The sequence below is a fragment of the Amphiura filiformis genome, chromosome 7, assembly GCF_039555335.1.
Source record: "Amphiura filiformis chromosome 7, Afil_fr2py, whole genome shotgun sequence".
In the NCBI taxonomy this organism is placed as follows: domain Eukaryota; kingdom Metazoa; phylum Echinodermata; class Ophiuroidea; order Amphilepidida; family Amphiuridae; genus Amphiura; species Amphiura filiformis.
The window spans coordinates 14,631,079-14,644,502 of NC_092634.1; the positions used below are offsets into that span (position 1 = coordinate 14,631,079).

The 13,424-nt window shown below is 36.8% G+C and overlaps 1 protein-coding gene across 2 annotated transcripts in view; it reads left to right on the plus strand.

Moving 5' to 3' along the window:
- LOC140156780 (28S rRNA (cytosine-C(5))-methyltransferase-like) overlaps positions 1-13,424 on the plus strand; it is a 351,435-nt gene that overhangs the window by 102,662 nt on the left and 235,349 nt on the right. The window contains exon 8 of one of the 2 annotated variants that reach the window (XR_011859591.1): positions 6,011-6,095. The exons of the other annotated variant lie outside the window; for it this stretch is intronic. The gene's annotated coding sequence lies outside the window, so the exon portion shown is untranslated. Of the gene's footprint in view, positions 1-6,010; positions 6,096-13,424 lie in introns of those variants that run through there. 2 annotated transcript variants of the gene reach the window in all.

The following is a 13,424-nucleotide window of genomic DNA, read 5'->3' on the forward strand; positions in this document are numbered from 1 at the left end:
ATACTGATATTATTTTATTATATACATCAAAATACTAGTAAATGGTTATGAAAAAGTTTATATAATTATATTAACAGTAAAGTGTATACGTAGGCTTATTGAATGCTACATATTATAATGGCACTTCAATACTGAAAAGTTCTAATTTTAGAATCTACCAGTTTAATAATCGCGAACGCCCGAGTTAAAAATCGACTATGAACATTGCATTTTTAACAGGACTTTGACCGGGGACTTCGACCATAACACACACTGTCAATCATACTTGTTTATCAATCCACAAAAGCCTGTACATACAAGACGCGCTCATGCTCCTAGTACACAAAGCGCCGCATAGTTGTTTACAATGTAGTTATCACGCGCCCGGAGGATTTAAACCATAACGAGATCTGGGCGACCAATCACAAGCCAGATCCATTTAAAGATGCATTACATCATGGTCAATTTTAGTAGGCCAGAAATCCGACAATCGCGTGCATAGACAACCGTGTTTAACTTGTTAACCGCAATCGAAAGTAAGTAGTCCACTTGGGAAGCCAACAAAAGATCAGATGTGAAAATCTATCAATTGTGCTCAAATTAATTAAATCAGAGTTTTAAGAGTATTCACAATGGGCAAGTGGACTACGGAGAAGTCTATTCCTAACTAAAATTCCATTTATTTATTTATTTATTTATTAAAAAATTCAAAGTTTAGACCTTCTGGAATAGAAGTCATTACTCTGAGTTTCACGCCTAAAGGCGATCGTCAGACGACACGGCCATTGCTAACTACAAGCTGACATTAAAACCTGAGACCATAATTTAGGTATTATGGTCTCGGGTAAAACCACGTGAAACTCAGAGTAACGACTTCTATTCTAACTATTGATAACATCACAAATTCGCAACAAACACAAATTGTGAAAAAATTACCCCCGGGCAGGTTTTTGACTATTTCTCCATTTACGATCCTGCCCAAAAGTGTCTGCTTTTGACATGACACGTCACATATTGTTATGTATTAAACGTAATGTAGTGTTATATTTGGTACCAATGTATAGCTATACAATCGTATATAGGTCTCCTTTATCCCATCAAAGATACTCATGAGTATCTTTGATCCCATGATACCAAAATCCACGACCGGGTAAGATTGTGGGTTAACAATGTTGTCACTAAAATGAGGCGCAAAGGATGGATCTACGAAAATTTGGGCGCAAACACCAGCGTTTTAGTATCATGTCGGACGATGCTTGAACAAAAGAGATGAAGCTTTTCAAAACCATCCCGGCGATGTCGTGAATTTAAAAACTATTTATTGTTTCCATAATAATTACATGCTAAAATTGCTTGTGGATCATTTATGAGATTTCTTCAGAAAGTGAGGTGAAGCTGATCAGCGTGAAGACAGCAGATATGTAGTGTCTCCCTTTGTCCTGATTCAGCTGGGTCCAAGACGGCGATGTCGAATGTCTCCTTGATTCCGCTCGGTAGCATAGTCAGTTTTTCAGGGTCTAGAACATTAACATTGTCCGTAAAGAAATCATGACCTTCCGAATTCAGGTCATATGACTACGTTTTACCAGGTTTTACCGTTCCATCTCACTAAATGAAGATGGATGTGGGATGAAAGTAAGTCAAACATTATTTTGTTTAGAAGACTGAATCAAATCTTTGTATGATCACCTGATCAAGGATCTACCTCAACAGATTTTAATCTTTACAAAATTATGTACATCTTGATTTAGTCGAGTCACCAAAATCGAGTCTCGAGTTGATTCGAGACTCCTAGAGCTCCCCAGTATTTCTGATCTGTTTGATGCAACTGTTCCATCTTTGTCTTTTAATCGACGAATTTGGGTTTTTTTATGGGTCCCTTCAGCAAATTCAATAATTGGAACGACTTTTGGTCGTTGTTTTTGCTGAGTTGTTGTTGTTTCTTTTTTGATATTTATGTCCTTCCGCTGTTTAGGTGCAACACGAGCTCTAACAACGTTGTTAATAAATCACATTTTGGTGTCAATGTCTATTTCTTCCCTCTCTAGAACTTCAAATCGCTTTACAGTTTAAAGGAATTACCATAATACGTTAAATACATTTTATACTATTTGGTTTTGATTAAACTTTACTCAGTTTGCCCCGCAACTGCTTCTATGGCTCCCTACAATGGAGAAGAGCCATGTCCTTCGTTTATTCAAGCAGGCATCCCGACAACATTGTCCTGCAAATCCTCATCTAGTAATCCACAATGTCAAATTCTCTGGTAAGTGGTATACTTTATCCTGTTTATAAAAAATATAATTTGATATAAGGTGGTTTTTAGGGGGGTATACAGCAGTAGGATAGGGAAATCGATGTCCATCGGATGAATTTGGGAGGACTTTTAATAATGATAGAAACTATAATTTGTGTATGTTATTATAAAATTTGCATATTTTTGGCTACATATCTGGTATTTTCAGTGATTTTAAAGCACCTTTATCAGATGGCCCACAAGAATAGTCCCTCTTTTACTTTAACAATGCCTAGCTCTAATTAGTGGTATGTAAAATGTTTTGTTAAATAATTCATCAGACAGAACTAAAGTACAAAGTGGACGAAAATAACTAAATCTTGAAAACGTCACACTACGGTAAAACAACAATTTAATGTTGTGAGAAATAAGAAACCTAAACCATACCGGACATTTAATATTCTTACCAAAGGTACATAAATGGTGAAGAAGGAGAGTCTGATGTTCCTCATCAACCTATATACGGTGATTCTTATTACTATGGTACTACTACCGAGATGGCCTTCACTATAGTACCAACGCAATATGATGTCGGGATACAACTTATGTGCTGTGCTAATATAACATCACAAACTGTGTGCCCATCGGGGTCTTGTAGTCAACTATGCAGTCCAGAACTCTATTGTGAGTACCTAAATATTTTTCTATACTTCCCAATTGATTCTTGCAGGCAACTATTCGGCGTCAGGGAGCCCAAATATTTGCAAAGTAAAGACATCATGGGAGTATAAGAGTTTAAAAGAACAATCACTGTGTGGAATTTAAAGATGGTTGAACCCGGGACCTCCGATTGTAGTTGGAAGTGCTTGTATTGACCGTTTTAATATGCAGAAAGGGCGGGAGAAAGGGAAACTTTTTTCATTAAATGTAATATGATATCTTTACTTAAATTACCATTGGGTAAGATCTTATACTTCCCTTCTTATTGTTTTTGACAATGTGTTATTATTATTATTATTATTATTATTATTATTAGTAGTAGTAGTAGTAGTAGTAGTAGTAGCAGTAGCAGTAGCAGTAGCAGTAGCAGTAGCAGTAGCAGTAGCAATAGTAGTAGCTATCACACGGCTAAAGTCACTGTAATCATGATGTAGTAGTAGTAGTAGTAGTAGTAGATTACTACTAGTAGTATAATGTTATTCACAGACCATTTTCATATTATTTTCAGATGCTCCAATATTCAAAAGCATTAATGTGCCATACTATCCGGAGCCGGAGGGTGCCCAAGATATTATTATGACATGTGATGTGGAAGCAAACCCCCAACCAGACGACTTTGTTTGGTGGACACGTGATGGTACGAACGTAGGAGGATCTTATGATGACAAAGAAGGAAGGCTTTTATATGGCATTAAAAGCGTGAAAAGAACTGATGCTGGACTTTATAACTGTACTGCAGATAACATCATAGGAAGATCGAGTTCACAGTCAAAACCTTTTACTGTGAAATGTAAGTTCAATCTACACATCTGGTCCCATATCTATATGTAATTGTCGAGAATATAAAACACCACCGATTTTATCTGAAGGATGTATAAGCTATATCGATAATATAATTGATAGACGAGTCAATTCTGAATTGTTGGAGCTAGACAAAATGGGAACATCAATGTCTTTTGTTGTAGGTACCTCTAAAAGACTTCCTCAACAACATTTCCAAAATGGGCAAAAAGGGAATAGGAGAAAAATTATATTTTGCATAAAACAAAAACGACTGCTTATGCAGGGCTCAAATTTCCAAATTAGTCGATTCTGGATAAAATTCTTGAGTTATAGGCATAAAGGTCAAATATCAAATTTTGGTCTCCACAATTGTCCACAGGGGTAAAAAAAATCAAAATTGCTCCAATTGGTTTCAAATTGTTCCGCTTGAAACAACATTTTAAACAAAGAATAGTTTACCATATCTCATGTGTTTTGTTACCTGGGTAACATCACAAAATTGGTCCAGGTTAACATGATTCAACGGGCTTTGACGTTTCTGCCCTTTTTGCCCATAACGTAAGAACTGTACATCGGATATAGGTCAAACTATACGTTTCTGAATCCTAATAATTGGAGAGGAATACAATAAGATGTTTTTGTAATCCATATTCGCCCAATTTTGAAATTTGAGCCCTGCATTAGCAGGCCATTTTTGTTTAATGCAAATTAGCATTTTTCATTTTTTTGTCCTTTTTGGATATGTTGTGCAGGAGCTTGCAGGAGGGTGTTTAGAGTCACTAACAAGCAAAAACCTTGGTGTTCCAATTTTTTCCAGGTGCGCCCCACCCTGTATTATAATTTTTTTTCCATACAGCTCAATACTCCGTTGAAATCAATATTCTATTATTGACACAGATAAAGAAAGTTTACATATATACATTGTGTTATAGGACGTGCATCTGGAACCTGAAACTGAATGGGCTAAACGCGTTCCTTTATACCTATAAAGTATAATTGTCACTCTCAAAATTAAATATATCTCAATTTTTACTTTGGATTTCAAATTCTTTACTTTAAAAATGCAGTAAAAGATATCCACAGCAAGCTGCAAGGCCCCGCTAATTAGTGTACTGCTTTTCGAGTGAGTGTACTGGAAACAAAACCCTGGTTTTACCTGAAAACAATTTTTTTTCTTGTAATAGAAACATCATATGGGGGTACTAGAGCATGCACAAATCGTAACAATGTGTAGAATATAGAAACGCTGTGGTATCTCATATGATAGTCATGGTATGCTAACTATGCTTAGCCTAAGTCGCTCGGCCTATCTCGAACAAAATCGCGATGCGTAGCTGTTAAAAAACGAGAGGATTCACTGTACTATCATGGCAATTTTTAACACGAAGATATAGGGATGATGATGATGTGCGCCCGTTATTTTACTTAAATTGACTCGTCTATAATACCAATGGCGCCAACCTAAAACTTTTAGTCCAAATCCGAACAGTTTTGGGTTGCATCGTATTTGCAAATTCGACTCTCATTATATCCTTTGCTAGATAACAACCTTTAAAACGTTGCATAATATAAGGCCAAGTAAAATAAAAAACATGTTTCACATCCGGGTTTCTGAAAAAAGGAGGAAGAGGGGCTTTTATTTTCCTTTTTTACTGCAAAATCGTGTGTAAATACCCATAATTAGAGCTGTTTTAGCCTGGAAAAGGGAAGAGGCCTCTTTTTATTTGTTGTTCTGAGAGGTACCCCCCTCTAATTATCACAAAACCTTTCAAAAGTGTTTCTTGTATATTAACAAGGCTATAGAAAGCATCTTTACTTCCTAGACATATTTTTGAATAAAATAAAAATAGATTGAAGAAACCTCAAACAAAAAGGAAGCGGGAGGGGACGTGAAACATGGTTTTTTTTTTGTTGCCTAACACAGCTGAAATTGCAATCTTAATTCATTCTTCTTTCAGACGAACCGACCATGCTAGAAAGAAATTATCCAAAATCAGCAAAGAAGGGTAAAAAAGTAGTGCTGAATTTCCAAGTCCAATTAAATCCTTTTGATGAGGATGGCGTGTCATGGACAGGCCCAAACGGAGCTGTTCCTCCAGAAGGCAACAGACAGTATCAAGTTGCGATTACCGTTGTTAGACAAGATGAGATCCGAGGATCCATAGTGGAAAACCAGTTGATCATAAAGAGCGCAGCAACAACTGATAACGGTCAATTCCAATGTCGTGTAACAAACAGCCAAGGGAATTTAGATATTGTATATGACATCAAAATTGAAGGTAACTAGTTAAGGGGGTACTACACCCCTGGCCAATTTTGTGCCTATTTTTGCACTTTTCTCAAAAATTATAGCGCATTGGGGACAAGTAAAATATGTATATTATAGGGGCAATGACTACAACTACTGCACTGAAAATTCAGCAACTCAAGGCAAGTAGTTACTGATTTATTGATCAAATAGGGGTTTTCCCTCATTTTTGACTGTAACTCCACAACTGTTGTCTGTGCTGAAATAAAATTTTCGGTGCAGTAGTTTCAGTCCTTGCCCCTATAATTTACATATCTTACTTGTCATCAATGCGCTATAATTTTTGAGAAAAATGCAAAAATAGGCACAAAATTGTGCAGGGGTGTTACAGTATTACCCCCTTAAAGGGCTTAAAGGGCTAATGAAACACCAACGAAGGAAAGTCCGGCCGCCAGCCATATCTTTTTTGACGCGTTTTTTAAAAGATAATTTTAATGGTCCTCTGTCAGCAGTTACCATCTGTGATGTACAGTTGTTGAATTACAAGCACAAAAGTCGAAAGTCACATTGGGACTACATTCGGGCCAAAACCTGCATAACATGTGTCTTCCGCCAAAATGGTCTCAAATTGTTCATTTCCTAGAATAATTCAATAAAAAACTACTTTTCCATAGCCAGTATGTAATGTTTCATATACATGGTGAAGAAGGTCATACCCATTAAAATGAATCCTACAGAACTTTACCCATTTTGGGAACCTGTGGATGATGAGTTCGGATCCGTTGCATACAGATAAATAATGGGGGTCAGAGTCTCATTTTAAAGGGACACTACCAGATCACAGAGATGCCATTTGCTCAAGTTTATTAATCAGTTTATATGCAAAAATTTCAAATGTCATCAACATCGTATTAATGCTCTCGACCGACCCCAGTGGCGCACAGTGTCATCGCCCCGATATCTTCATGGCAGAAATCGCCATGGTAGGTTGAATGCACAGCCACGCATGGCCATTTTGTTCCGACCTGTTTAATAGTTTTGAGACGCATAATGAGCCTGGTAACTGACCTCTCTGTGTGTGAGTGAGCATGTATACGCCATGAGGTCGTCTGCTTTTAGACTGCTTCCACGAATGAGTGCAGCTAGCATACGCTGCTGCGCTATAGTTCGGCACATATAAAATCAGAATTTTTGTAAGTTTTTGAGTTCAAGACGCACGGTTCTTTCTCAAGACGCAAGCTAACGACTATCATATCCGTTCAACACATATATTCAAGTGCAAGGAACCAAATCTGGTTTCTTTAGAATAAATCAATTACGGGAGATATTAATCATTTTCTACCCCGGTATCCAAAGATTTATCGTCTGAATATCAAATCGTGCATATCACATTCACGTGTATCGATCCCGGGTATTGATTTAAGTATCTCTGCTATACCAAGTCATTATTAGCCAGGCGATGTCGGTGTGTGGCGTAGCGTCATAGGGGCACGGCCCCCTAATCGATTGAAAATTTTAGAAAATCCCATAGGAAAATTGCCCCCCCATCATGGTCGGTGCCTCCCCCCACCCCCATGATGACCCACGCTACGCCACTGAGCGACTACTTATGATTTGGTATTCGTGACCCGACTTTCATGATTCGAACGCATGCGGGGCTCGACAGAAAGTCCGATATTTTGGCAACACGCCACCTGTGACGCCACTAAACTGTAACCTAACACTAAACTGTAACTTTTACACTTTAGTGTTAGTTTTATCAATACCGCCCCACACCACCACTAAAGTGTATTATATTGTACCACATCATGACATAGGGTCTTGTAAATTTATTCCACACAACTATATTCAATGGTGTAATCCAGCTATGCACAATAACAAATCTACATGCAGTACTCAGGGTCTTTTTATCTTTTCAGTTTCCGTAAGTCTTTTGTTCAGATACGAAAACGCAAGGGATTCAGTAAGCTTACTGTAATCTGACTCCATTGTTAACTTTGAAGTACCAATCAGCTTATTTCAATAGATGCGAATGCCTATGTCAATAAAACCTTGAGAGAAAAGGTTATGTTAACACCAGTGTTTTTAATGGTCTAGCGCCCTCAAGTCTTCAAAATTGGTAAATTGATCTACATTAATTTGACAAAATGCATGCCAATCCGAATGACAAAGTCCACTTTTGTCTGTAAAAACGTTGAAAATAAGCCCTAAAATCACAAAAGGTCCGCTTATGAGCCTGTCGAACCCCAATGCACTTGTGCATGGCCACAGTGTCGCCCTTCCCTCGTATCAATGTCTATCTTCCTATTTTGCTTCCTCCTGCCCCCCCCCCCCATCAGTCCCCCACTCCCTCCCCAGTCCCTACTCTCTCCTCTCGAGTTCTTCTCTTTCTAGTCTTTCAGTCTCTCCATCTCCTATCTTTCTTCCTCACCCCTCCCACTCTCACTTGTTCAGTCTCAAGTATCTCACTCCCTCCCTCCATCCCCCTCCCTTGCGAAATTCATCAGAATGATCCATGACTGAAAATAAGCTCTGCAAAAATAAACATTTAAAATAAACCCGAGCCTTACATATAGGCCCAACCAATTATCAGATTAGCTTGCCATTGGTACGAATGAATAGAATACATTACCTTTGCTCCAATGCTATTCTTTTGTATTGCATTTCAATATAAAACATGATTACCAAATCACCACTTGCACGCGCCTCATTGGGAGATATTGACTAATTCAGACGCTCGTTTAATCGCCAATATCAAAGAATTTTGCTTATAACTTGGCAACATGGTTAGTATATATTTCAATGCAAGACAATTTTTACGAGCCACTTACGTCCAGGCGTAAGTGCATATACACCAAACACAAGTCAATTGAAGCCGTACAATTTACCGCGAATTTAGGACCGTAAAATTTAGACTCTTCTTTTGTCTAGATTAGCACCCAACCGCACATCTCAAGGTTTTATGTAAAAAATCAATATAACTTACCAAAACGAAAACTGAAATTCACGAGTTTCAAATTTTCAGTAACTAACAAAAGGCTAGAATAAAAGATTGGACACACCTGGGGAACTACCACTTCAGAATAACAATGACTTACAAAAACTATTACGGATACGGAAACAGAAACAGAAAAGATAAAACGACGGTCAGTTCCGGGGGACTCAGTTGTCGTGCATGTGTTCGTGCATGCGTAACAAACTACCAGCAGGGTGACGACCAGTTCAAGGGCGCATGGCATGACTTTACATTTTTCTCTGATTTAAGATAGGCCTAGTGAGTGATTTCAAAATTGAACAAAATCGCAGCGAACGGCCCTACAATAATAATAATAATAATACTAATAATAATAATAATAATAATAATAATAATAATAATAATAATAATAATAATAATAATAATAATAATAATAATAATAATAATAATAATAATTGAATAATAATAATAATAACAATAATAATAATAATAATAATAATAATAATAATAATAATAATAATAATAATAATAATAGGCCTAATAATAATAATAATAATAATAATAATAATAATAATAATAATAATAATAATAATAATAATAACGGTAGGCCCAAATGATAATAATGATAATATGAGCATAGATCTTGCCTACTAATCATAATCGGAGAAATAATACAAGAAAGAAACTTGCCGATAATCGACATTTTAATTTTAAAGAGAAACTTTGCCTTTATATTGAAGCTAAAATGCCGGCTGAAATATGGTGCAAAAATTAGTAGGCCTATTTTGTAGGTGGCCAAAATATGAGTTCAGCCTGATGATGATGGTGGGTGATGATGATGATGGGGGTGGATGATGATGGTGATGATGATGGTGGGTGATGATGATGGTATGTTGACGGGTGATGATGGTGGTGATGATGGTGATGATGATGGTGATAATGGTGATGATGGCGGGTGATGACGGTGATGATGTTGGGGATAATGATGGGATGATGGTGGGTGATGATAGTGGGTGATGATGAGGTGACGATGATGGTGGTGGAGATGATGTTTATGATGATGGTGGGTGATGATGATGATTATAGGTGATGGTGGTGATGGTGATGATGATGGTGGTAATAATTGTGGGTGATGATGGTGGGGATGACGGTGATAAGTTATGTCTTTTTGGCGTAAGGTGAGAGCTATCAATGATGAAGCAATCTTTAATTTGTAGGCCTACTGCACATCTACGGAATTCCGGAAGATAGGCCTACGTAAATAGCATTCATCCACCACTGAGATAATAATTATAAAAAATTATTCAATATATTTGCTGTTGTATTGGACTAGTTTCACGGACCATTATAAACCATGATGATTTATATTGTTATTATTTATTATTATCATCATCATTATTATCGTCGTCGTCATCATCATGATCATCATCAACCAGTCACCGCACCATATCACCATCTTCATTAGTTTGTTCTCGTCCGGAGGATTTTCATAATTTTTTCTTATTTGTTCTCAGTCGTCCTGGGGATTGTCATAAATTGATGGGGGAAGGTTTTTCCTTCAATTAAATTAGCACTGCGTAGTAGTTTTCTGCTTTTCCAGCAGTAAAGCAAATCTTAAAGTTTTTTGAAGAAAAAATCTAACTAGGCCTATGAAGAACTTTATATAAACATGATAAAACTCACACGTTATCGCCCCCACCCCACACACAGGTTAAATTTTGGTGCACTTAAAATTATTACACAACGCTTTGGTTTGAATGACATTACTTCATTAATATTAACAATTTACTCTATCAGTGGCGGTGTATTAAAATAAATAGTCAACTAGCGCTAGCCTAGAGGTGCACAACAGTGACGTAGTTTGGAATTATTGATGTTCTGCATAGATGCTTTAGTCAGTTACGGTATAGTGTAAGGTTACAGTTTAGTGGCGTCACACACGCCTGCTATGTAATGATAGTGTAGTGTTAACTTTTAATCAAACTGATTTTCACAGACAAGTCAGCAGCAGTAATTGCAGCAAGTGTTCTGGTACCCGTCGTCGTTATTATATTCTTTGTTTCATTGCTGGTCTGGTGTATCCGTAAACGGTAAATATTTTATTGTTTTTCAAAATATACATTTGTAGGCCTACAGTATATTCGCATTAGGCATGTTAGATATTTACTTGCTGGAACCAAAGATTTTCTAAAATCATCATCATCATCATCATCATCATCATCATCATCATCATCATCATCATCATCATCATCATCATCATCATCATCATCATCATCATCATCATCATCATCAGCCGTATTCAGCCCACTGCAGGGCGAAAGCCTCCCCAACTTCTCATCCCTCCATCTGACTTTCTGTCTGCCTTGGTGTCTTGAGCCCAGCCAAAGCCTCCATTCTGTGACATTCTTTGTCCATCTATTATCTGTTGATCTTGCGAGATGGCCAGCCCAATGCCACTTCTTCATCATTCTAAAATGACTTTTTTAAAACAAACAAACTTGATAAGAACTAAACATTTAACATTTTGGGCAAATATTCAACTAAATACTTCATGTCCCGGGTAAATTGTACCTGGGACGGGGCAAGACTTAACGGGATCACGTATTTTAGGCAAGTCAAAAGGGCCACGCGATATTTGTGACACCTTTTTGATACTGTGTCCTATAAAGGCGCAAAAAAAACAGTATAGAAAACGTTCAAATATACACATTTTCTGCTCATGGCACTTTTCAGAAAGATTTAGGCCAAAGATTTCTTGGCACTTCGAAGGGGTGAAGTTTTGGATTGATTTTGGGCAGACAATTTTAAACCCGGCGTACACATGATTATTGCACAACCCCTCGTTAAACATCATATTTATATTTTCTTCTGTTTTCAGGAATAATAATACAAATGACAGAAGCTTCAGTAAGTATACTTCAAATAGAAAAACACACCAGCGTAATAACATTTCTGGGTGTTTTTCTAACACGTGAGAATCTGGGATTCAGAATTGGTAAATTCCATATAGAAAATGTTAAACTTTTGATCACGATACAAAAATGCTTTCGTGATTTACACATTAAATATTAGTTCAAGGTGGATAACTACCGGGTAAGTCCATATGATATCAAGGAGGTCCCCCACCTGACCCCCTCAGATTTGCTTTATATTTTAGTCATATGTTGTACCTGTAAAAATATTAAAAACCTGCAAATTTGAGGTCTGTAGCTCTTACGGATTTTCTGTGGCAGCCATTTAAAGTTGGAGTATGGGGTCTAAATTTGGATTCAAAAGTTGCCCTTTAAATAAATGTCATCTTTGGGAGTCTGTGACTTCTTTACAAAATAAGAGAGAGGTCTGAAACCTTGTATACACACTAACTGCATGCCCAATTTGTCAAAAAGTAAAAATTGCGCGTTGTGTCACGGGGTCATTAAATATGCAAGAAAAAATGTAATGTTTTGTAAACTGGCAAGTTTAGCCCCTCTAAATTCACATTTTTTGTCAGATTAATTATTTTTTTGTTGTCACTGATGCTAAATATAGGATAAATACAATACATATCCAAAAAATTGAGGTCACAACTCATTCACATTTCGAACAGCGCCCTCACGAAGATGAAATTTATTGCAAATTCAACATTTTCAGGGGGTCCAAAGTCGATGTGGTCAACCTTCAAAATTTATAAAACATTTTTTTTATATGACTACTAGTCTTAAATTACAACTTTGCAAAGTCCCAGTAATTGTCTAGGTTGACTTCATATAAAACGACAAGCCCAAAGTTGACCATTTTCTTATGATTGCATGTACTGCAAATGTGCCGAATTTGGAAGGGTGAAAGTCAAATTGGCCCCAATATTGAAAATAAAATGGAAATTAAAGTAAATAGGGCCAATAACTACGCATCTAGTCATTTATTTTCAATATTGTGGCCATTTTGACTTTAAAACTTTCCGAATTCGGCACATTTGCAGTACATACAATCATAAGACAATGGTCAACTTTGGGCTTGTCGTTTTATATGAAGTCAACATATAAAATTACTGGGATATAGCAAAGTTGTACTTTAAGACTAGTAGTCATATAAAAGTGATGTTTTATGAATTTTGAAGGTTGACCACATTGACTTTGGGCCCCTGAAAATGTTGAATTTGCAACTTAAATTTCATCTTTGCGAGGGCGCTGTTCGAAATGTAAATAAATTGTCACCTCTATGTCTTGGATATGCATTGTATTTGTCCTATATATCGCATCAGTGACAACAAAAAACAATTATTCTGATAACAAATGTGAATTTAGGGGGCTAAAACATTAATGTTTTGTATACTGGCAAGTTTTAGCCCCCCTAAATTCACATGTGCCGAATTCGGAAGGTTTAAAAGTCAAAATGGCCACAATATTGAAAATAAATGACTAGATGCGTAGTTATTGGCCCTATTTACTTTAATTTCCATTTTATTTTCAATATTGGGGCCAATTTGACTTTAAGCCTTCCAAATT